This window comes from Lycorma delicatula, chromosome 4 (assembly GCF_047948215.1).
Source record: "Lycorma delicatula isolate Av1 chromosome 4, ASM4794821v1, whole genome shotgun sequence".
NCBI classification, from domain to species: domain Eukaryota; kingdom Metazoa; phylum Arthropoda; class Insecta; order Hemiptera; family Fulgoridae; genus Lycorma; species Lycorma delicatula.
Window position 1 is genome coordinate 101,638,827 of NC_134458.1, and position 22,782 is coordinate 101,661,608.

The 22,782-nt window shown below is 29.2% G+C and overlaps 1 protein-coding gene across 4 annotated transcripts in view; it reads right to left on the reverse strand.

Annotated features, from left to right (window-relative positions):
- Nucleotides 1-14,076, reverse strand: part of LOC142323707 (carboxypeptidase D-like) — a 205,409-nt gene extending 191,333 nt beyond the window's left edge. For 2 of the 4 annotated variants that reach the window (XM_075363834.1, XM_075363832.1), the window contains exon 1: nt 13,716-14,076. The gene's annotated coding sequence lies outside the window, so the exon portion shown is untranslated. The remainder of the gene's footprint in view (nt 1-13,715) is intronic. The other 2 variants (XM_075363830.1, XM_075363831.1) reach the window with 2 other exon arrangements.
- Between the last annotated feature and the right edge of the window lie 8,706 nt (nt 14,077-22,782).

A 22,782-nucleotide genomic window follows, 5' to 3' on the forward strand; every position in this document is an offset into this window, starting at 1 on the left:
AAGTAATAACAGTCCTGCCAACTCAAATTATATAGCTTTGTAATTAATTATATAACTTTGTAATCATATAGCTTTGAAAGATTCAAGATTATCTGTTCACAGTCGCCGTTCGTTGAAGTATTTTATTTTGCAGACTGTGTTATTAAATTACTCAACTTTTTTAGTATAGAAATAGTTCATGTAAAAAAGTAAAGATTACTAAGATATGGAGATTTTTCTTTTGTTAATCTTTAACATCGTACTTTTTCTTCTTTTTAAGTGTTTTGTAATCGTTGAAATTCAATACTATAATTCTAGGAAAACGTGTACTTAGAAAGGGAGCGGATGATAAAAATAAATAAGATTTTGCACCGTTATACGATTTATAAATTTAAATATTAATAATCTTGTCCTTAAATCACTAATCATTTTTTGGATGTTTAATTCACCATATGAGCTTGATGGAAATTTTATAGCTTATGAAAAATGTCATGTCTGACAGGGATTCGAACCCGAGACCTCCGGATGAAAAGCCGAGACGTTACCACTCCGCCACGAATCGGTTTATTATGTAAACACCTATGTAGTAAATTTTTGTATATTAAATGTTTATGCAATTAGGTATCTATTTTTAACCGACTTAAAAAAAGGATCTTATATATTCGACCAGTGTATATATATATATATTTATACACACGTGTGTGTGTGTGTGTGTGTGTGTGTTTGTATTTATATATATGTGTTGTTTTGTTTGCGCATAATTTTTTTCCTATTAATTCGATTGAAATCAATTTTATTGCAATCGAGGCAGCTGCTTTTGGCGGTGGTACCGTAATGTTGAAAAACTGTTTAGACATTAAAAAACGGTCTGAAAATTGACAAAAAATGTTTTTTTGCCGTCCTGCGGGTTGGTAGGGACAGTGGGAATTCTGATATTCTATACGTATGCGTCACGTTAGTTGTATCGTCTTCTGTAGGGCAGGTAATGTCAGTTTCTGCACAATATGTGTAGCACCGTTAATAGAACCATAAAAAGTCGAGATATTTAGTTTTTAACCTTTCAGACCCAATAAACTCTGTATATAATATGTAGCGTCTGGGAATCTTATAATTCTATATACGTCCATCACATTACATGATCTTGATATTGGTTTCATATTTTTTTTTTTTTTTTAAATAATTATTATTGTATACTTAACGTCAGTTCTCCAGATTTGTAGATTTGTGTGACATTTATCATACAAATAATCTCGGAAGAAAAACATTTATAATTAATGCGTGATCATCAGAACATGACGAAAGTTTACATTTTTATTTACTAATTTACCAATTAGTTTATAATAATTAACGTATGCTTTTTAAACAGAAAAGAATTTATCATTATTCTGTAATTTTTCTGAGAACACCTGTTTAGCGTTACATATGCTTATGTACAGTAATGGTAAAAGAAAACTGGTAAAACTTCGGACTAATAACATAAATATCTACAAAAAAACTTTTAATGATTAAGATAAATCACTAATTATTTTTTCACAATTGATTCTTTATTTGTATTTATTTTTCGTAACGAATTCTGATACGGTAATCTGAAAACTGTAATCTGATTTGTATCAGATTACCGTTTTTAGAGAAACAAAAAAAAATTTAATTTAAAAAAATTACTCCGTTTTTCTCCGAAGTGAAGGTGGGACAAAAATAAATTTTTTTCGTTTTTCAAATCGTTGATTTTTTGGTGGGGGGGGGCAAAAAGCCTACGCGTTATCATCGCCCGGAATTTTTTTTATTAAAAAATAAAAGAAATTAAAGCTAATCTAAAAGATGAATAAAACTTACAGCTAATATAAAAGATAAAATCTAAAATAAAACCAAAAGTGAATAGAAATTAATAAAGTCCGAGATGGGTATAAAGGGCCCATTCTGGGATAACAAAAAGACTAAAAACCATAAAAGATCTAATATAAAAATATACACGACAATATTAAATTTTTTGTATTAACCCAGTACTAGTACTGGGTTGATTTGATAAAATAATATTCAAATAAAAGGCGATTTATTTAAAGTATTGTAATCATTCAGTTAATTTGCATTAAAATATTATTTTGTATAAAAAAAAGGTTATTTTTTATTAACATTTCTTGAAAATTTTATTAAAAAACATTTGAAATAAATTTAATAAAATGTCAAGGCTGGTAAGATCTTTATAAATGTAGCCTAATAAACATAAAGTTTACGTTCAGACTCTTAATAAATAGTTATACATTTATTTCTTAAAGATTAAGGTTAATCTTCTTTTTTTTACAAATCTAACTAAAACAATTTGTTTTTACAGTTTAACGGACTGAAAAAACACAGACACTCAATTCAAAAAATTTACTACTCAATATATAACGCAATAGGTATATATTTTTTTTCACGATATACGTTGAGTCTTCCTCACAGTTGACTTGATTCTTTTCTTTGTTTTATACAGATAGTTCCTGTTGTGGCCAATTGTAAATTTCATACAAAATCGGGGAGAAATTTTTAAAAGGAAAATACATCGGAAAAAATTATCCGAAGGTATCTTCTATTGTTTTTCATCGTTATTTAGTACCAAATTCTTACAGTATAACGATGTTCATATGAAGCAGTTTTGGTATTCAAAGTATTTTCACCCGAAATTAAATAGAAAAATATTTAGAATACTTTTAAACTAAAGTCATATACTAAAAATCTTCATATAAACGAAAAGTTTCTGTCATACTTTATAGGCGCATTTCTCTCATGAAAATAACGAAAAAAGTTCACATACTCGTTTGAAAATATTTAAATATTTCCCATTAAATATTTTAATATTTAAATATTTAAATAAATAATAATAATTTATAAGTTTGGAAATGCTTTGTTTTCGACATAAATGTTATTGTGTTACGAATCTAAAGAAAAATTTCATCAAAATTTCTGCTCTAAAGATCAAACAAAGTTATATTAAAACACTGTGGATATAAATTAGTGGTTTTATATGTAATCACCCAAATTTAAAAAAAAATATATTTTCCAGAACTGTATGTCAAGTAGTTAACTAAGAAATGTTGATAAAAAAAATATATATATAGTCTAGTCTAAAAGCACTGTATGTAAGTTTAGCGTAAATTTTCTGTTTTATATTATAAATAAACAAAATTTTAGAGAATTTAATTCTGAAGAAATTGATGTAATTAGTCAATAAACCGCCAATAGAATTTTTTAAATCAATTTTTATTGCAAAGATCTATACCCCTTCATGGAGGTCGGCATCTCTTACTAATGGCGTTTTTCTTCTAAAGGGCGAGTTTTTTGTAGGGCTTTCCATACTTTAAAGAATAAAAAATGTTTTAGCTAAAAAATTCTCACTAAAAGTATAAAATAAATTTCATTAAAAAGTAACAAAAGCCGGCAAACCGTTGAGTTCCAGACCAGAACACTTCTTAGCAGGAAAATTAATGTATGTATATAAAAGTAAAGAACTATGTAAAAACGAATTATTCTACTCTTTGATAAAATCTTCAGAAAAGGAACCCGTATTTCCCTCCCCATTGAACAATTCTAATCAAAATTAAATGGCATCAACAACCCTTATTTAAAAGTTACCGTACAAAATTTTGTAAAAATCAGTTGAACCAGTCTGAATATATAAAGCAAAACGATAAATGTCGAAAAAACCGAAAAGAAAACACTGGGGTTACTTTCATCGATCCCTGAATGAAATTGCTCCAACAAGAAACCAAAGTGACAGACTAATGTAGTAGAATCATCTAATTAATTCAAGAATGTAAGTTTGAGTCTAGAAACAACAAAAAAGAAAAAAACTCTTGCGAAATTCTACTCAAAAGACCGACTTTTCGTTACACTATAGAAAGAGAGAGAGAGAGAGAGTTTGAGAGAGAGAGAGAGAGAGAAAATCCCATCTTAAGTAAATGGGATTTTCGTACTCCTCATCTCTTAAAACCTAAAGAAAATTCTTTTTCACTCCCCCGCTTCCACCATGCTACCGAAAATAATACCGTAATTTTCTCCGAAAAACCGTTAAATGGTTTTTTGGCTCCACCTCTTTATGGGAATGTGAATAAAATCATACACCATAAGAAGTATTTTAGCTATGTAAGGGGCATGAAATTATGTGAGCAAATTTACCTTTTGAGTACAATTTTCAGTTACGGGAAGGTCCTCCTCGAATCTTCCTGCTCCTTTGACAGATGCAAAGACAGGAGAGGAAAATTAAACGATATCAATGCCTCATAAATGAAAAGTATTTGAGGAATTTTTACTTTTTATTGCAGTTTTTTTTAAAAATTAGTTTAATTTTTTTGTTTATACTGAAATAATTTTGGGCGATTTATTATTTATTAGTAATTATTTAAATAAAATTTAATACAAATTTATCGTAACTGAGGGGTGACACAAATAATTTACTATATCTGTAATGTGCCTTATTTAATTTATGTACAAAACATTTTTTTTTTTACATCACAATCTTGAATTTAATTAATTAAATTTTACTTTTTAAATTTATAATGATGTACGTTTTTAATTTATTAAAAAAAAAAACAGGAAATAACATGCACCTCATTTATACAAAATCTTCATTGTTATTTGACCTACTTAAAAAAAAATAATAATATAATACAATGTTCATAATGCTTCATTATTTTTATTTTACACTTTCAGAATACAGCGTAAAAATTATTAATAAAGAAAAAATCATCTATTGCATTATTATTATTGTTGCGTTAAAAACTGGTGATTTTTTTTTTTTATTTGTTCCGGTATTTCAGGAAGTTATTGACCCAATAATTTTATATTTCATATCTGTTTATAATTTTACGATATGATTTCAAAAATAATGATTAGGTTGTTTTATTATAAAGATATAATTTTTTTCTGTTAGCATCCTTCCATTACAATTATATCCCTCAAGAGTACATTTTAATTATATTAAATAACTGTAATTTGTTATTTTATCTGGGTAACGGACGTTAAAACAGGTTTTTATTTATTTTTTATTGAAATTATTTATTAATATATGAATAAAAACTAATAAATATATGAAAGTATTTCGTAAAATAATATTTAAATTATTATATGCACATTCTGTCTGATTTGATACATGGTGAACATAAATTATTCAGCAAATTTTAGGGGATTAACAAAAAGTGAACGAAGCAATGTAACGCGCGTTGATTTTTGCAAACATTAGAGTTACTGATAACCTTGAATGAACGTGCTGGCGCGATGTAACGACAGGAGGGATCGTCAGTGCACTACCGAGCAAAAGAAGGCAATGTGCGTATTATGGTTTCATGAAAGCGGGCGGATCTGTTTATTACTGTTCGTAGACGTTTTCGTTTAGAGTACGGCTGTGATCCTCCTAATAAAAACTCCATTAAACGTTGGTATCAGCAGTTTAAGGATACAGGAAATGTAGCACAAAAACGATGCCGGCAGACCTCCCGCCTACGAGGAAGTTGCGGATTCAGAGAAACCCGGGTAAATCCACTCGTATTGTAGGTTTAGTACCGGGAATAACACGATCGACAATTGTGAAGCTTCTAAAACAGCACCTAAAACTTCAAACAAATTCAGTCGATGTATACAATTGAAGATGACTATTAACCACGCTGTAACAGTTGTTCCGTGGACATTCTTAATAAAATTGACGAAGATAATGCGTTTGTAGAGAAAGTAATCTTCTTTGACGAAGCTACCTTCCATGTTTCTGGTAACGTTAACCGTATAATTGTCGTATTTGGAGTAGCGAGAACCCTTATGCCGTTCGAAAAACTCAACGTGACCGCCCGAAAATTAACATTTGCTGTACGTTGACTGCTTATGAAGGGATCGGACGGACCATTCTTTCTCGCGGAGCTAATGGTTGCTAGCGCTAGCTGTGTAGATATGTTACAGGAGTACGCAATAAAATGAACATCGGCAGCCCATCGTTTACTTCCAACAAGATGGGGCACCACCATACTGGGGTTTACATGTTAGGGACTAGCTACATGATCGATTTTCACAACGTTGGATCGGGCGTGATAGACCAATTTCCTGGCCACCTCGATCCCCTGTATTGCACTACTGGATTTTTTCCTTTAGTTTTATTTTTTTTTAAAGAAAGGGTCCACGCAACAAAGGTGTAATTAATGGAATAACTCTAGATATTCTTTGTAATGTGTGGTGGGAAACTGAATATTGTCTAGACTTAAACATTTTACGCGCTTCAGAAAGTGCTCATGTGAAACATGTTTGAAACTAATAAGTGTTGTAAACAAAACTGTTCAGCAGTAAAATATGTATGTAATTTCATTGTTTTGTTAATACTTAAAATACGCTGAATAATTTATGATCACCTTGTATTATTATAATTATTACTACTACTATTATGAGTATTACAAGTTTTTTTAAAAATTAATATGAAAAGTTATGGATGTAGAATTCTATAATTAAATTTTTTATCATGATATGTTAATTCATAACTTTAATAGACAGAGGTGAATTAGTATTACCTGACAACATGATTTTTCCTCTAATAAAGTGACGTCAAAAATTGACCCTTCAACTTACTCTGTACATTACCGCGCTTACGTAAATAAACGCGTAATGTATGGAATACATTAAAAGTTTTAATAACATGTACATTATACGTCGTAATGACACACAATTACCTTTAAAAGGCCTTGAATTTTTGTAAGCGGTGAGTGAATGGATAAAGCGGTAGATTTATTACAATTATCACATCTTATAATTTATCCTGATTTAGAAGTAACATTTCAGTTTATGACAAGCATACATACACATGCTCTGTAATGTACAATAAAAAATAATGAAGTAAGTAAAACCGGATTTTGATTTAATATATGTAAATATAGTAACCGCTTTCTCTGCCTTCTGTCCACTACAAAAAAAAAGAAGACTTTGATGTTCAATAAAGTCGAAGTGTGGAAAAGTAACCTTTCACAGGAATAATTGTAAAAGTTTTTATAACAGAATTTTTTTTAAATATTATTTTTATGTGGCATTTACTTTAATCGATAAATAAATAAATAAAACAATCTTAAATGAACAAATTCATTAATTAATTCCATGTAAATTTATGATTTTAATATTAAATAAATAGTAAACAATCTATTTACCTACCGATTCGTATCGACACGATTTTATTTTCGAAATCGAGAGTTCTCAGGTTCAAATCCTACTAAACGTTGGTTACGTTTATACGAGTTTGGATGCTAGACAGTTGCACCGGTGTACTTTGGTGATTGGGGTTCAATTAACCACACGTCTCAGGAATGGTCGGGGCCTGAGTCTGTACAAGACTGCAGTTCATTTACATGTCATACATATCATTCTCATCTCATTTGGCTGAGGGGGGGGGGTTGTTTATTGTTCACTAGTTTAACAGATTGCAACATTACACATTAGGAAAAACTATCACATGATTTACTTTCTTTTTAAAAAATGAAAAATACCTATCGAAACTTTGAAAATTGTGAATTATTTTGTTTTAAATTACCTTCCGCACATTTGTATAAACCAATGTAGAATGAAAGTTACGAATAATTTTTCATTATCAGTTTTTCTTTATTAAGTTTTTTTATCAGTCTGTTTCTTCAATATACTCTTTAAATTGATTTAGCTTTTAACAATATAATTTTGATATTTTCTTCATAGAAGTAATCGACAATCTAAAAGTTAAGATCACTGCTCTGCGAGAATGTACGCCTATTTTTTAAATATTTTTCTTCCAAGGATGGTTCGTTGAAAAATTTCATGGATTCTTACTATTTGTGTGCTTCTCGAAAGCATGAAACATTTAAAAATTGGTTGAACTTTTAAAATTTATTTAAATGAGTAAAATAAAATTTGACCTATCGGCCTTAAATTTCTAATGTATACTTGTCTATCTTGATGTTAAATGTTCTATTACGTTACTTTACGGTTTTATTGAATTACGAAATTTTGAGAAAATTTTCAAAGACATCGGGAAAACAAGTAGATTAATAACTGTCTACTGAATTAGCTAATCTTCGGTAATTCGAAAATTATCGATATTACAGCCTTCATGCAAAAGAGTCAGCAGGCCGTCTGAAACAAAAACCACTTTTTGTTTTGTTATTTGAGTTCCGATCGTATTGTACGGACGGATGATTATATCCAAGTTGGTAGAATTTTAACTATTTACGTGATAATAAATAAGAATTGTTGCGTAAGTTAATTAATAAGTACTTCCGAAAAAATGTAACAGGCTCCTTCTCAAAAAAAAAAGGGAGAAATATCGGATGTATTTGTATGCATTTATTAAAGTCTAGAAGAAAATGTAGAAATCAATGCAGGAAGAAATGAATAAATTGTTTAAGGTTAGCTGATATTTATTTTTTTCCTAATATGTACATTGCAGTATGTTCAACTAGCAAAAAAAGCAATCCCCTCCACGGCCCATTGAGATGAGGATGATATGTATATGATATATAAATAAGTGTAGTTTTGTACAGACTCAGGCCGACCATTCCTGAGATGTGGGGTTATTTGAATCCCAACCGCCAAAGTACAAGATATCTACTGCCTAGTATTCATATTCTAATAAAATAAACTAACTTTTATTAGGATTTAAACCTCAGACATAGAAAATCATCTGTAAAACAACTGATTTGCGACGACGAATTAACCGCTAGACTAGCCTCGAAGGCTGGTTAGTAGATGTGACAGGTTTTTTTTTTTAAGCGATGAAGCACAATATACTTAACACATAATTTATAAATCAGTAGAATATATTACGACAGAAAATGGAATGAGAATGATTATTGGGAAAAATAAACTAAAAAGAATCGGAGACAATTAGCGAATGAATGTTTGCACAAAAGTGGAAAAAAATTGATAAAGCAAAATAGTATAGATACTTAGAATACATTGAGTTGCTAGACCAACCGGTGGATTCTGACCCCGTGAACGTGTCTTCGCAAATCAGCTGATTTCTAAGTCGAGAGTTCCAATTCTCAATCCTAGTAAAGGCAGTTACTTTTATACGGATTTGAATACTATATCGAGGATACCGGTGTTCTTTGGTGGTTGGGTTTCAATTAACCACACATCTTAGAAATTGTCGACCTGAGACTGTACAAGACCCTGCATACACTTCACTTAACACTCTTACATATCATCCTCTGACGTAATACCTGACGGTGATTCTCGGAGGCTAAACAGGAAGAAAAAAAAGTATAGATCCTTAGATACGATATTAAGAGAAGATTACTAAAGTGAGAACGTAATAAAAACAAAAATAGCAACGGCTAAGACTAAGAAATTTCAAAGGAAATAAACAGTTATTATGAAGTAACATGGAGTTAAGAAGAGTGCTGTGAAGCGATACGTTTGGAGATACTTCTTAACGGATACTTCAAATTGTGGATACATAAGAAAAAGATGGAGGAATTCTTACTGTAGGCATAGAAGATTAAATGGACAGATGAAGTGAAAAATAAAGAATAAATGAAGAAAATAAACAAGAATAGAAGCTTAATCAGAAAGTTTTCAAAATAGGATTGGCCTATATGCTGGAAAATATTATAGGAGAAAAATTATTGATTTAAACAAACAACAAACTAAAGAATCCGTAGAAAAAGCAAAGAATATATGCCAAAAAAAGAGTAAAAATTATAGACGTTTTGAAGGAAGTGGAAGCTATCTGCGTCTTAACGAATATTATACAAGGTATCTGCCTAACGGTATGTAACCATATGATGATATTTAAAGTCATCTTTATTTGAGCAATAAATCATTGGCAGAACGTAATTTTAAATTGCATAACTTATATATTAAACTAATACTTCAATATGTAAAAATGAGAATTAATCTACCTAATTTTCATAGTATATGAATTACTAAATACGGAGAAACTCCGTATTAATTACTACTAAGTCGAGAATATTATTTCTTAAGCAGAAATGTCTGCCTTTTTGGTTTTTTTAAGATATATTCTTTCAGGTGCAAACTTTTGTGAAAACTTTTAAAAATTTTATTTACTCTGAAAATAAATAAAAAAGAAAAAGGGAAAATTTAGTTTTTATTAGAATAAGTAAATTTTCTACTGTGGAAATGATAAATTACATGGAAACACTGCAATCACTATTTTTAGTTAAAATAAAAATTCTTTTAAGTTAAAAAAAAAAAAAAAAATTGTATTATTTATACATTAAAAAATTAATATATGTAATAGTATAAATTAATATATATTAAGAATTAATATAATTTTTTCTATTAACTCACGAATTTCCTGTATTATCCCTTAATAAATTTATTTTAAATAAACAATCGGTAAAATTTGTTCAATTTAAATAATCCATTTTTTTTTTTAATTTGCTTATTAATTCATTAAAACGTATACACAGTTTTATTAAATTATTAGAAAATATTTTAATTTTTGTTATCTTTCTTCTTACACTGCTTAAAATTGTAGATAAGTATAAAAAATGAAAAAGAAAAAACAACAATACAGTAGCTGAACGAACCCTTTACATTTATTAACTCTTTCATTCTTTTATTATTATTATTATTGTCATTACTTACGGATATCCGTTCTTGTTAAATGTAGTCACCTTATAATCAATACCAACAATAATAATATTGAGTCATTTAAAAACGATGACTTGCAAATACCTTCACGACCGCCAATTAGCAAAAAATAGTTTCCTTTAATGGACTTTTTATTACTGTTCTTAATTTTTTTACGCATAATAAAATCAAATTAAAAAAAGAAAAAAGAAACACAATGGAAAAAGGAACCCTGTTTTTTCAATTCTTACTGAAATTTAAAGTCGATACTGATAGTAAAACCAACTATTAATAATTTACTACCTTTCATTTGAAACCGAACTCGTATATTTAAAATTTAAAAAAAAACAATGAGAAAGTATTATTTTTTCCTTTTAATTTCTTTTAAAAGTTAAAAATTAAATTATTTTTTTTATTTTTTGTTTAAGCACAGGCAGGCCAATAAAATAAAAATGCTGCCCATTTGAAAAAGGTCCGTTCAAAGAAATGCTAAAGCGAGAAATTTGCCATTTAAAAAATAAAAAAAGGAATGTAGAAAATTACATAGAGATTATTATTTTCAGCATGATGTAATTCTCTTTGAAATATAAAAATATATATCTATATATATATTTTTTTTTACTTCAAGTTTTTTTAATAATTTTCTCGTGAAAATAATTCAGATATCAAAATGATAATTTTGATCTTTTATATTTATTAATGAACTTTCTATATTTATTATTATGCCACAACAATCAATCCTAAGAAATGATGATAAAAAAAAAATTATGTTTAATTAAATTACTTAGATCATGAAATTTTTCGTTAAAAAAAATCTTCAATTAAATTTTTTTAGCAAAAACTTACTATATAAAAAAAACATCGAAATGTTCTGCGTAAGAGTAATGCTCTTGAATACATCTATACAAAAATAATTACCGAAAAATTGATTAATTATAAAATTGATAAATTCCTTATTTTGTGTTTTCTTAATAAATCGATAAAAAAAGACTTCATTTCATTTAGTCGATTTTAAATTTGCGAATAAAATATTTTTTGAAGATTAATTAATAAAAAACTAAATTTTTGTAAAATTTAATTTGAAGATAATTTGTAAACAAAGGTGTAAATGTAAGTGTAATTGAATAAGTGTGAAAATACTAATACATTTTATTCAAAACAGTTTCAAAGCATTATAACTTATGAAACATTTTAATATTTTTTTTTTTTTAACTGCTTCAATACTATAAGTGTTGAAGCAATACTATAAGTATTGCTTCAGAGGATGAGATGAATGATTTGTAGAATGTGTAAAAATGCCATGCCTGATTGGGATTCTAACCCGGGACCTCCGGATGAAAGGCTGAGACGCTACCAGTCGCGCCACGAAGGCCGGCAAATAAATTTTATCATGAAATATTAATATTATTATGATTTTTTTTTTTTTTTTTAATTTTGCACAAAATGCTAATCTTTATACGTATATAAAACTACATGTTGTGAATGATTCATAATCACTGTCCAACAAAAATTACTGAAGATAAATTGATGAAAATTTGTATACTTGTTCTTCTTAAGGTGCAAGTGCACACTAAGAAAGTTTTTTGAAATTCCTAGTATAAAGGCTTACAGGAGTATAAATGGAATAACAATGAAATTTACTATTTTTTTTTTAATTTCTTGGTAAGAAATAAAGATATGGACTTGATTTTTAGTGTGTGTAATCTTCATGGATATCGAAAAACCAATTTCAAGATTTTTAAATTCCGAGTTTAAAGGATTAAAATGGATTTTTGAATTTTTATTTTTTGGAACTCGGAAATTTTTTGAACTTCTAATTAAAAAAAAAAGGATTATGATATAAACTTGATTTTTAGTGTGTGCAATCTTCATGCGACTTTCTAAAAACCAGTTTTTTAATTTTTGGAAATTCTACCTTGAAAAGGGTGAAAAAAGATCAAATTTTTGAACAATGATTACAAATTTTCCTCATTTCCGATTATACTAAACAAGATATTCATTAGACCTGGGCTTTCAAATAATGTTCAGATAAATATCTAAACACTATTTTCGGTTTTTTTTCTAATTTCGATTTTTTAAGGGGTGCTACGGTGTATGGTGCGGCGGTTTCACCAACAGCCACTGCCACTGTTATTGTACGCGTGACGCGACTGTCTGCACCTGCCTCCGATTACTTAACTAAAAAAGATAAAATTAAAAAAAATTGACCGCGACGGGAAACGCAAGTAACCACATAGCTCGTGCAAAGCCGCGACGGAGATGCTAATTTTATAATAATTAGGTTTAAACAAAATTTTATAGAAAAATGAAAATCTGTTAAATTTAAAAATTTCTAAGAAAATTGAAATTTTAAGCTTAGCTTATATGAGAAATTTTCTCAAAAGTAATAGAGATTTTAAAAAAGATCCTTTTAAACATATTTCACAGAATAATTAGAAAAATTGTCAATTAATTTATAAATAAATTTTTTGGATATTTTAAAGAATATAATATCCAATTTTTTTTCGTTAATAAAATGAACAACACAATAACTAATTAATAAAAATATTCATTTCTTTTATATTAAAACAAAAAAATGTCAAAAATAACATAAATGTGTAGTCTACTCACATTATATAACATCATATTTTCTGATATAATAATTTTTTATAATTTATTAATGGTATAATTTTTATAATATTATTATTATTATATTATAATAATAATAATAAGTTAAGTTTTTTTAGTTTGATTATGATATATATATATTATGAAAATAGAATATTTTCTAATTGATTGTCTAACAGTCTAGCGATGTTTTTAACATAGTTTACGATAGATATTTTTTTAAATATTTCATTGCTTCGTAAAATATTATCAAACTAACAACTCCATAAATCTAAAAATTTAGATGATCTAAACAAATTTTTTGTTTAGAATTATAAACTCTAAAAATATAAATTAAAAAAAAAAATTATCCTTTCATTGAAGACAGATGTAATTTACTGCGATAAGAATTAAAATAAATTTTAAATAAAAGTAAATTTGAATTTAAAATTCTTTTATCATATAACTAAAATAAGATTTATAATTTCAAAAATTTACACGGTTATTATTTATAAAAAAAAAAATATATATTATAAAAATTAAATTTGGTATAAAATAATAATAGTAATAAAAATAATAGATCTTACCTGTATCACTCAGTTGATATATATATTTTTTGAAATAAACAAATGTAAATAAATATATATATTATATTATTAAAGGTTCTGAAATTAGTTTATATTTTATGAAAAAAATTATATATTTATAAATTTAAACGTTCCGTTATATTTTAAACACTTTAATTCGATCATAAATACGTGCAGTGGTTTTTATCCGTAAGACTGACACTCAGAAAAAAATGTTAATACTACGATTGCCAGAAGTTGGCAGTCACTCTTGACAACTAACTGAACCGAGAACCACTGTGTCGGTCTGCTCCTCTAGCCAGTGACTCCTCCACTATACACAAACCATTACCACCTCTTTGCCTTATAGCGCAAGCAGGAGTGCTCTGGTATTCTCCACTGACTGCTGCTCTATAACTTCCCATCTTCTCACTCATTCTCTCTCTGTCACTCTCTCTCTACCTTGTTTTTCTCCTTTTCTTCACTCTATCTACCTTGTCGTACCATCCTTCTCGTAACAACATTCAAAGTCTTTATGTGACGTTGAAAAACAAGTACACTAATACACAGCATAAACCAACACAATTTCACGTACGTATGTGTGCGTTTGTGCGCGCGTATATACTTAATACATTTATACACAAAAACACACACAAATATATAATAAGACGTTAACACCTCGCTCTTTAATCTTTCTCTATCACTGTTTCTCTCTAAAGTTTTCCTTCCCTCTAGGATTTTACTCTTCCCAGTCCAATTACTCTCTCTTCCTTTTCATTTGCTTTTGATATAGTCACCTTTCGTATTTCTTACTTCTGTTCTTAGTTATCAACCGTTCTTACTGTTACCCTGAACTTGGTTTCATTCTCGTCATATAAATAACGGATTCTTGTTTACCTTGTCTTATTTTACATTACTACATCTAAACTACATATATATATTTTTTTAATTTAATGAACGGTAAACCTGTCACTATGATATTTCCTAAAAAAAAACCAACAGAAAAAAAAAATCCACGTATAATAATCATTATTAAAATTAAAAAAAAATATATTTTAAAATTTATATTTTTAAAAATCAGTTTATAATCAAAAGAGCTGAGATTTCTACCAAACTAGTTTCACATTTATTTTAATATTTTAAAAATAAATTTATTAAATTCTTATTTCTTCTATCATAAACGTAATAGCAAGTAAGTATTCATTCATTCTACAAATTTCTTGCCTGTAATATTGTCCTAACCAAAGACATTATTCCATTGTTAAAATTTTTGGTAATTATACTAACTGGTCATATTCTATTCTATTCTATTGAAACATGGGTTTTATTATTAGAAGACAATGTAACAACTTTCATAATTTTGTTTAAAATTATATGTAATCTCTTTGCTTCTGTATATCCAGACAATGTACGATAAAATATAAATTTAAATTGCAGTAAGATACGTTTGTAGTATTTCGTCTTTTGTCATATTACTTAACGCTTACGTTCATACTTTATAATATAATATTTACAAGATTGATGTTATTTGTAGCTGAGTATTTTGATTTTTGAAAAAAATATTCATTATAATAAATTGTAATATTAATCTCTCAGTAAAAATTTAGGTTAAAGTTTTTGATCTAACGTGGGGGTAAGTGGAAATTAAAACAATGAAGGAAAAAATAAATCCTCTCATCATGTGTTGAATAATATCAATTAAAAATTTGACCTCCGTTCTGATAATTTTTTTTTTGACACGATACGTGATTCGGGGTTCTTAAGGAACTTCCTTAGAGTCAGTCCATATCAAAAGTTATCAGTAAGCAATGTTCTTAAAGTTCATTAATAAAAGAATATATCTGCCTTCACTTCATAATCCATAAAAACAAACAATTATCAAACAAATAGTCAATAAAAATCAAACAAATAATCAAACGACGAGTTGATAAACACATAACAATGTAGAAATTGACAAGAAGAAAACAATTTGTCTTCGAACAAAATAGTAAAAAAGTAAACAAATATAACGTCACTAGATTTAGCGATAGTAACTGCAAGCTATCATTTAATAGTCCCAAGTCAAGCTCATGGAGACGTTTCAACCTTCGGACGTCCCCACTATTATCAAGTAGATTGATCGCTATATGGTTGACGTGATTTTCTAGACGTTGTTGACGTTACTCAACTTCGTTTATCTCGCAACCTCACGAATCGTCAGAATCTCCAGATATTCGTGAATCTCATCGTTCCGTGCGAACCATGACGCCTTTGCAATTATCCTCGGTACCTTGTTTTGAAGCGTTTGTATGACATCTATGTTACTATTACTTGTAACCGTCACAACTCCACACCATAAGTTCAGATTGGTCGTAGGATAGCTTTGTAAATCAGAACTTTATTGAACAATATGAGATGTGAGTTTCTCCGCAGCAACCAATCCAATTCCCTGTAAATTGCGTGCAGTTGATTTATTTTCAACCTCACGTGAATCTTCCAGATCCAACTTCGATCTAGGTGCAGTACTGGGTACCGCACATTCTCTGTTTGTGGGAAAACATAAATTTTTGATTTTCTTTTCTAACTATTATAGCAAATACTTACTAAAGTATTATGCAGTTAAAAACAATTTTTCCCTATATGAAAATTTAAATTTCAACTTATGGGAAAATTTTGATTTTCAATTTGGTTATCCGCTGAAATAACTACTATTCAAGTATGCTTCAGTTTATTTTTATATCGGTATTGAGAATAAAGGCTTTTTAGTTTCAGTCTGGTGAAAAAATACGGTTACCATCCATGAAGAATTCCATGCCGAGATTTAACCCATTAATTTTCCACTACTGCTGACATGTAAATAAGCTTAATATAAAATTTGAAAATAGGGAAAACATTAAAGATGTTCCAGGATCAATTAGGCTTAGTTGCACCGTATAAAACAAAAATACTTGTGGAGGTATTAGTAAGGAGGTCTAAAACGTTAATTAGGAAGGTTTCCGTTATACTGGAAATGCTCACATTAAATTTATTTTAAATTGTAAAGTTAGAAAGTTATTAATGATTATTAAACCAATAAAAAATTTAAATATTGTCGACTGGAATGTAATTCATATATTTCATGAAAATGGTGTTGATAAGAGTGGAATTTTGTGCGGGATTTTTATTATTTTTTCTGAAGACTCATTTATCTTACTCAGTGATATAGTCTAATGAACCATGCTTCAGATTGAGTAGCCTAATAAAACTTTTTAATTCTTTTTTCGGATCTGATGAAAATCCCGACGTAATTATTTAGAAGGAAATTACGGTACCTAGTGTTAACATTTGGCATGGATTCACCTCATTTTTTTTCGTCGATAATTTTTTTCAGGATGTGAAGAAACAAGGTCACCAATTTATGTGATTTAAAGATTTGTAAATTTTGTTTCTGGGGAATCTCAAACAAACGGTATTTTTTCTAATTAAAAAGCAGCAGTCTGGATTAAAACTTAATTGGGTTTTATAAATCAGAACAAAATTTATTGAAAGAATTGTAATATTCAGTGATTGAACGCTGCCATACATAATTAAGGGTCAGTCTTTCATCCGGAGGTCCCAGGATTGAATCCCGGTCAGGCATGGAATTTTCACACACGCTACAAATATTTCATCTCATCCTCTGAGGTAATACCTAACGGTGGTCCCCGGGGGTTAAACAAAAAAAATAAAATAAAGTGTAGAAAGACGAGATCTACTGTATCTATAAAGTTTAATAATAATAAAAAATTCTGTTTATTTAAATTTAAATTTTTTTTGTTTTTCTGGTTTTAGGAGAGTAAGTCCACCTGATATAACATTGAAAATACTATCTTCGCTTTTTAAAGAAATTAATTATTTTTACCTTTACCCTTGTCTACCAAATGTTTACATATGATGTTCGATTAAAAAAAATAACAAAACAAACAAAACAATTCGTAGTAAAAAATAAGAAAATAACTTTGTTTTCAAGAAAATTACTTTGAAAGAATTTTCTATTTATGCCTGACTAAAATGAAAAGCGTTGGGCGCGCTCTCATATACAACCATTTTATAATTAGAGCGCTTCCCAGGTTTTTTTTTAGTTATGCATAAATGGAAAAGCCTGAAAAAAGTAATTTTCTTGAAAACGAAATTATTTTTTAGTACGAGTTGTTTTTTTTTGTCTGCAGTCATTTGATTGGTTTGATGCAGCTCTCCAAGATTCCCTATCTAATGCAAGTCATTTCATTTCGATATACCCCCTACATCCTACGTCCCTAACAATTTGTTTTACATATTTCAAACGTTGCCTGCCTGCACAATTTTTCCCACCTACCTGTCCTACCAATATCTAGCAACTATTCCAGGATGCCTTAAGATGTGGCCTATAAGTTTGTATTCTTTCAGCTATATTTTTCCAAATGCTTCTTTCTTCATAAATTTGCCGCAAAACCTCTTCATTTATCACATTATCCATCCATCTCATTTTTAAAATTTTCCTGTGGCACCGCATTTCAAAAGCTTCTAATCTTTTCTTCTCAGGTACTCCGATCGTCCAAGTTTCACTTCCACATAAAGCTACGCTCCAAACATATACTTTCAAAAATGTTTTCCTGACGTTTATGTTAATTTTTGATGTAAGAAAATTATATTTCTGAATGAATGCTTGTTTTGCCTATGCTATTCGGGATTTTATATCGCTCCTGCTTCGTCCATCTTTAGTAATTCTACTTCCCAAATAACAAAATCCTTCTACCTCCACACTCTTTTCTGATCCTATTTTTATATCCAGGGTCCATCTACAGTATTTCTACTATATTTCATTACTTTAATTTTCTTCTTATTTATTTAAATGCGGTAGTTCTTGCATAGGACTTCATCCATTCATTGTTTCTTCTAAATCTTTTTTACTCTCGGCTAGAATTACTATATCATCAGAAAATCGTACCATCTTTATCTTTTCACCTTGCACAGTTACTCCGGATCTAAATTGTTCTTTAACAACATTAACTGTTAGTTCTATGTAAAGATTAGAAAATAACGGAGATAGGGAACATCCTTGTCGGACTCACTTTTTTATTACGGCTTCTTTTTTAAACTCTTCAATTATGACTATTATAGTTTGGTTCCTGTAAATGTTAGCAATTGTTCTTCTATCTTATACTTGAACCCTAAAGTTTTTAAAATGCTGAATTTTTTATTCCGGTCTACGTTATCGAATTCCTTTTCTATGTCTATAAACGCCATGTATGTAATGTTTGTTTTTCTTTAATCTTCCTTCTAATATTAATCTGAGCGCTAAAATTGCTTCCCTTGTCTGTATACTTTTCCTGAAACCAAATTGGTCTTCTCCTAACACTTCTTTCACTCTCCTCTCAATTCTTCTATAGAGAATTCCAGTTAAGATTTTTGATGCATGAGTAGTTAAGCTAATTGTTCTGTATTCTTCGTATTTATCTCCTCCTGCTTTCTTTGGTATCAAGACAATAACACTCTTTTTGAAGCCTGACGGAACTCCCCCTTTTTCATAAATATACACACCAGTTTCTATATTCAATCTACGCCTTCCTCACCTTCACTGCACAATAATTCTGTGGATATCACGTCCATCCCAGGAGCCTTTCTGCATTCAAATCTTTTAATGCTCTATTAAATTCAGATCTTAGTATTGTATCTTTTTATCCTCTTCGACGTCTTCTTCTTCTGTAACATTGGTTTCTAATTCATTACCTCCGTACAACTCTTCAATATATTCACTTACCTATCAACCTTTTCTTTCGTAATATAAATCGGTGTTCCATATTTATTTAATACATTATTCGATTTTATCTTATATAACACAAAATTCTCCTTAACTTTCCTGTATGCTCCGTCTATTTTACCAATGATCATTTCTCTTTCCACGTCTGAACACTTTTCTTTAATCCACTCTTCATTCGCTAGTTTGCACTTCCTGTTTATAGTATTTCTTAATTGTCGATAGTTCCTTGTACTTTCTTCATCGCTAGCATTCTTATATTTTCTACGTTCATCCATCAGCTGCAATATATCGTCTGAAATCCAAGATTTTCTACCAGTTAGTTCTCATCGTTCCGTCTAAGTTCACTTCTGCTGATTTAAGAATTTCCTTTCTAACATTCTCCCGTTCTTCTTCTATATTTTCTACCTTATCTTTTTTACTCAGACTTCTTGCGATGTTCTCAAAAATCGTCTTTACTTCCTCTTTCTCAAGCTTCTCTAAATTCCACCGTTTCATCTGACACTTTTTCATCAGATTTTTAAACCCCAATCTACATTTTATTATCACTAAATCATGGTTGCTGCCAATGTCTGCTCCAGGGTAAGCTTTGCAGTCGGCGAGTTGATTTCTAAATCTTTGTTTAACCATGATATAATCTATCTAATACCCTGCAGTATCACCTGGCTTTTTCCATGAGTATATTCTTCTATTACGATTTTTAAACTGCGTGTTGGCAATTACGATATTATACTTCGTGCAAAACTCTATAAGTCGGTCCCCTCTTTCATTTCTTTTGCCCAGCCCGTATTCACCCACAGTATTTTCTTCCTTACCTTTACCGATGCTTGCATTCCAGTTTAAGCTTTTTGAAATAATCTACTATCTTCTCTATCTTCTTGTTCATTACGAAACCTACTCCTGCCTGCCCGTTATTTGACGCTGAGTTAATTATTCTAAAGTCATCCGGCCAAAAGTCATTTTCCTCCTCCCACCGAACCTCGTTTATTCTTAATACATCTACACTTAATCTACCTATTTCTCTCTTTAAATTTTCTAACCTACCAACCTTTTTAAGACTTCTAACATTTCATGTTCCCACTTGTAGAATGTTATTTTTTAATATTTTGGCGACTTTTTCCTTAGCAGTTTCCAACCAGAGATCCGAACGGGAGACTAGTTTACCTTCGGAATATTTTACCAAGGAATGCGCCTCCATTTTTATTACATGAAAATGCAGAGAACTATATTTTCTTGGAAAAAAAACAGCTGTAGTTTTCCATTGTTTTCAACTGTGCAGAACTCAAAAGATTGAGTGATGTTGATATGGTTGTTCAAGTCTTCCTGACCTACGTCCTTAACAAGTACTGAAAGATTTGCTGCCTCCTTTCTGGAATCATTCCTAGTCTGGCTTGCACACAGATACCACTCCGATATGGTTGCACCTTCGGACCAACTTCTCTGTATCACTGAGCACTCAAGCCCCCTCACCATCGGCAAGGTCTCATGATTCATAGAGGGAGTTTTTTTTCTATTTGTAAGAAAACCATGATTTTAAAAACATTTTTATTTAAAAAAATTCTTTTACAGAATTATGTTTTAAAAAATTGTTAAACATTTTTTTAACATCTCTTTAAGCCCACAAGGCTGATATAGTGGTTAACTCGTCGTCGCATAGTCACATATCAGTTGTTTAACAGATGATTTTCGAAGTCGAACGTTCTGAGGTTAAAATCCTAAAAGTTAGTAACTTTTATACGGATTATTTTGACAGATTATAGATTTCTAAGTCTTTGCTTAACCATGATATAATCTATTTGATACCTTGCAGTATCATCTGGCTTTGAATACCGGACAGTGAATATCGGTGTAGTTTGATGGTTGGGAGTTCAATTAACCACACGTCTCAGGAATGGTCGGCTTGAGTCTGTACAAGACTACACCTCATTTACAAGTAATATATATGATCCTTATCTCATTGGACAGCGTGTGTGTGTGTGTGTGTGTGTGTTTGTTTGTTTGTTTGGGTGGTGGGGGGTTGCTTATTGTTCACTAGTTGAACAGAACGCAGGCCGAATTATGTGGTACGAGTGGTAGCATTTCGGCCTTTCATCCGGAGGTTCCGGGTTCGATTCCCGGTCAGTTATGAAATTTTCAGACGCTACAAGATTGCCATTTCATCTCATTCTCTAAAGCAGTATCTAACGGTGGTCCCGAAGGCTAGAAAAAAATTTTAACAGATTGCAACGCACTCATTAGGAGAATAAAATGTTGATACATAAAAATATATATTTTTTTTAGGTAGGTAGGTAATTTATTAAAAATAAAAAAATTATAAATAAATAGGTTTAATTACAAAGCTGTGTAAACACAAAAATGGTTGTGTTGTCCGGTTTGATGCAAATACAATTTAAAAAAAAAAAAACTAAATATTCGGCAACTCACATAGAACAGTTATTGATTATAAATAAGATATTGCATCAGAAAAACTTTTTTTCTTAACTTATTTGTTTTTTAATACATTTAGGTATTCTTAAGTAATATATTTAAGAAGGTATATTAGTTTTTAATTGGTTAAAAATAAATTATTGCTTTTTGTAGTAATTTCCTCTAATAGTTGTCAGCTATCAATGTAATCTACGACTTTTATGTACAAATAAATTTTTAATTTTGTTGTACTTATGGAAAAAAACTATGTTTAAAAACAATAATTAATAATAATGGAATAACGCTAAAAATTATACATAATTTCTTTCCTTACCTTCAGTGTTAATCTAAATGATTCCTATTAAAACCATAAATATTGTTTATTGTTAATTACATAATAAATTTAATTAGCTCAAATTTATATAAATATTTTTCACGTTCCCCTAAATTTACGAGGAACTTTGTTTTGTTTTATTAAATGAAATGAATAACGTCTATATTCAGAATGTATTTGGAAAATTGCTTCCTTTTCTCTTTTTTTTCCCATTAAACGATCGTTCGTTGGCCAATTTTGTAGGTATGAAAAGGATTGTCATTAAATTAATACAATGGTCATTTTAAGGTTGACTAATTCTACCGCCAGATTAAATTTAAGAGGGTTTAAGAGCTGAGTACGACTCATTAATTGTTTTTTAAAAAAAAAGCGATTATTCAGCATTTTGAGAACAATAGAAAAAGCAAATATGATGATTTTGTATTGATTTTTATTTATTATCTGCGAATTAATTGTAACAAAAGATAGAAAAAAAAATTTTATTGAGTTTTTAAAATTGAAGATATGAAATTCAGAAGAAACAAATAAGAATAATAATAAAATATTTATGTATACTTAAAAAGAAAAAGAAAGTTGAATATAATAAAAGTAGCTAAATATTGAATTTTAATTAA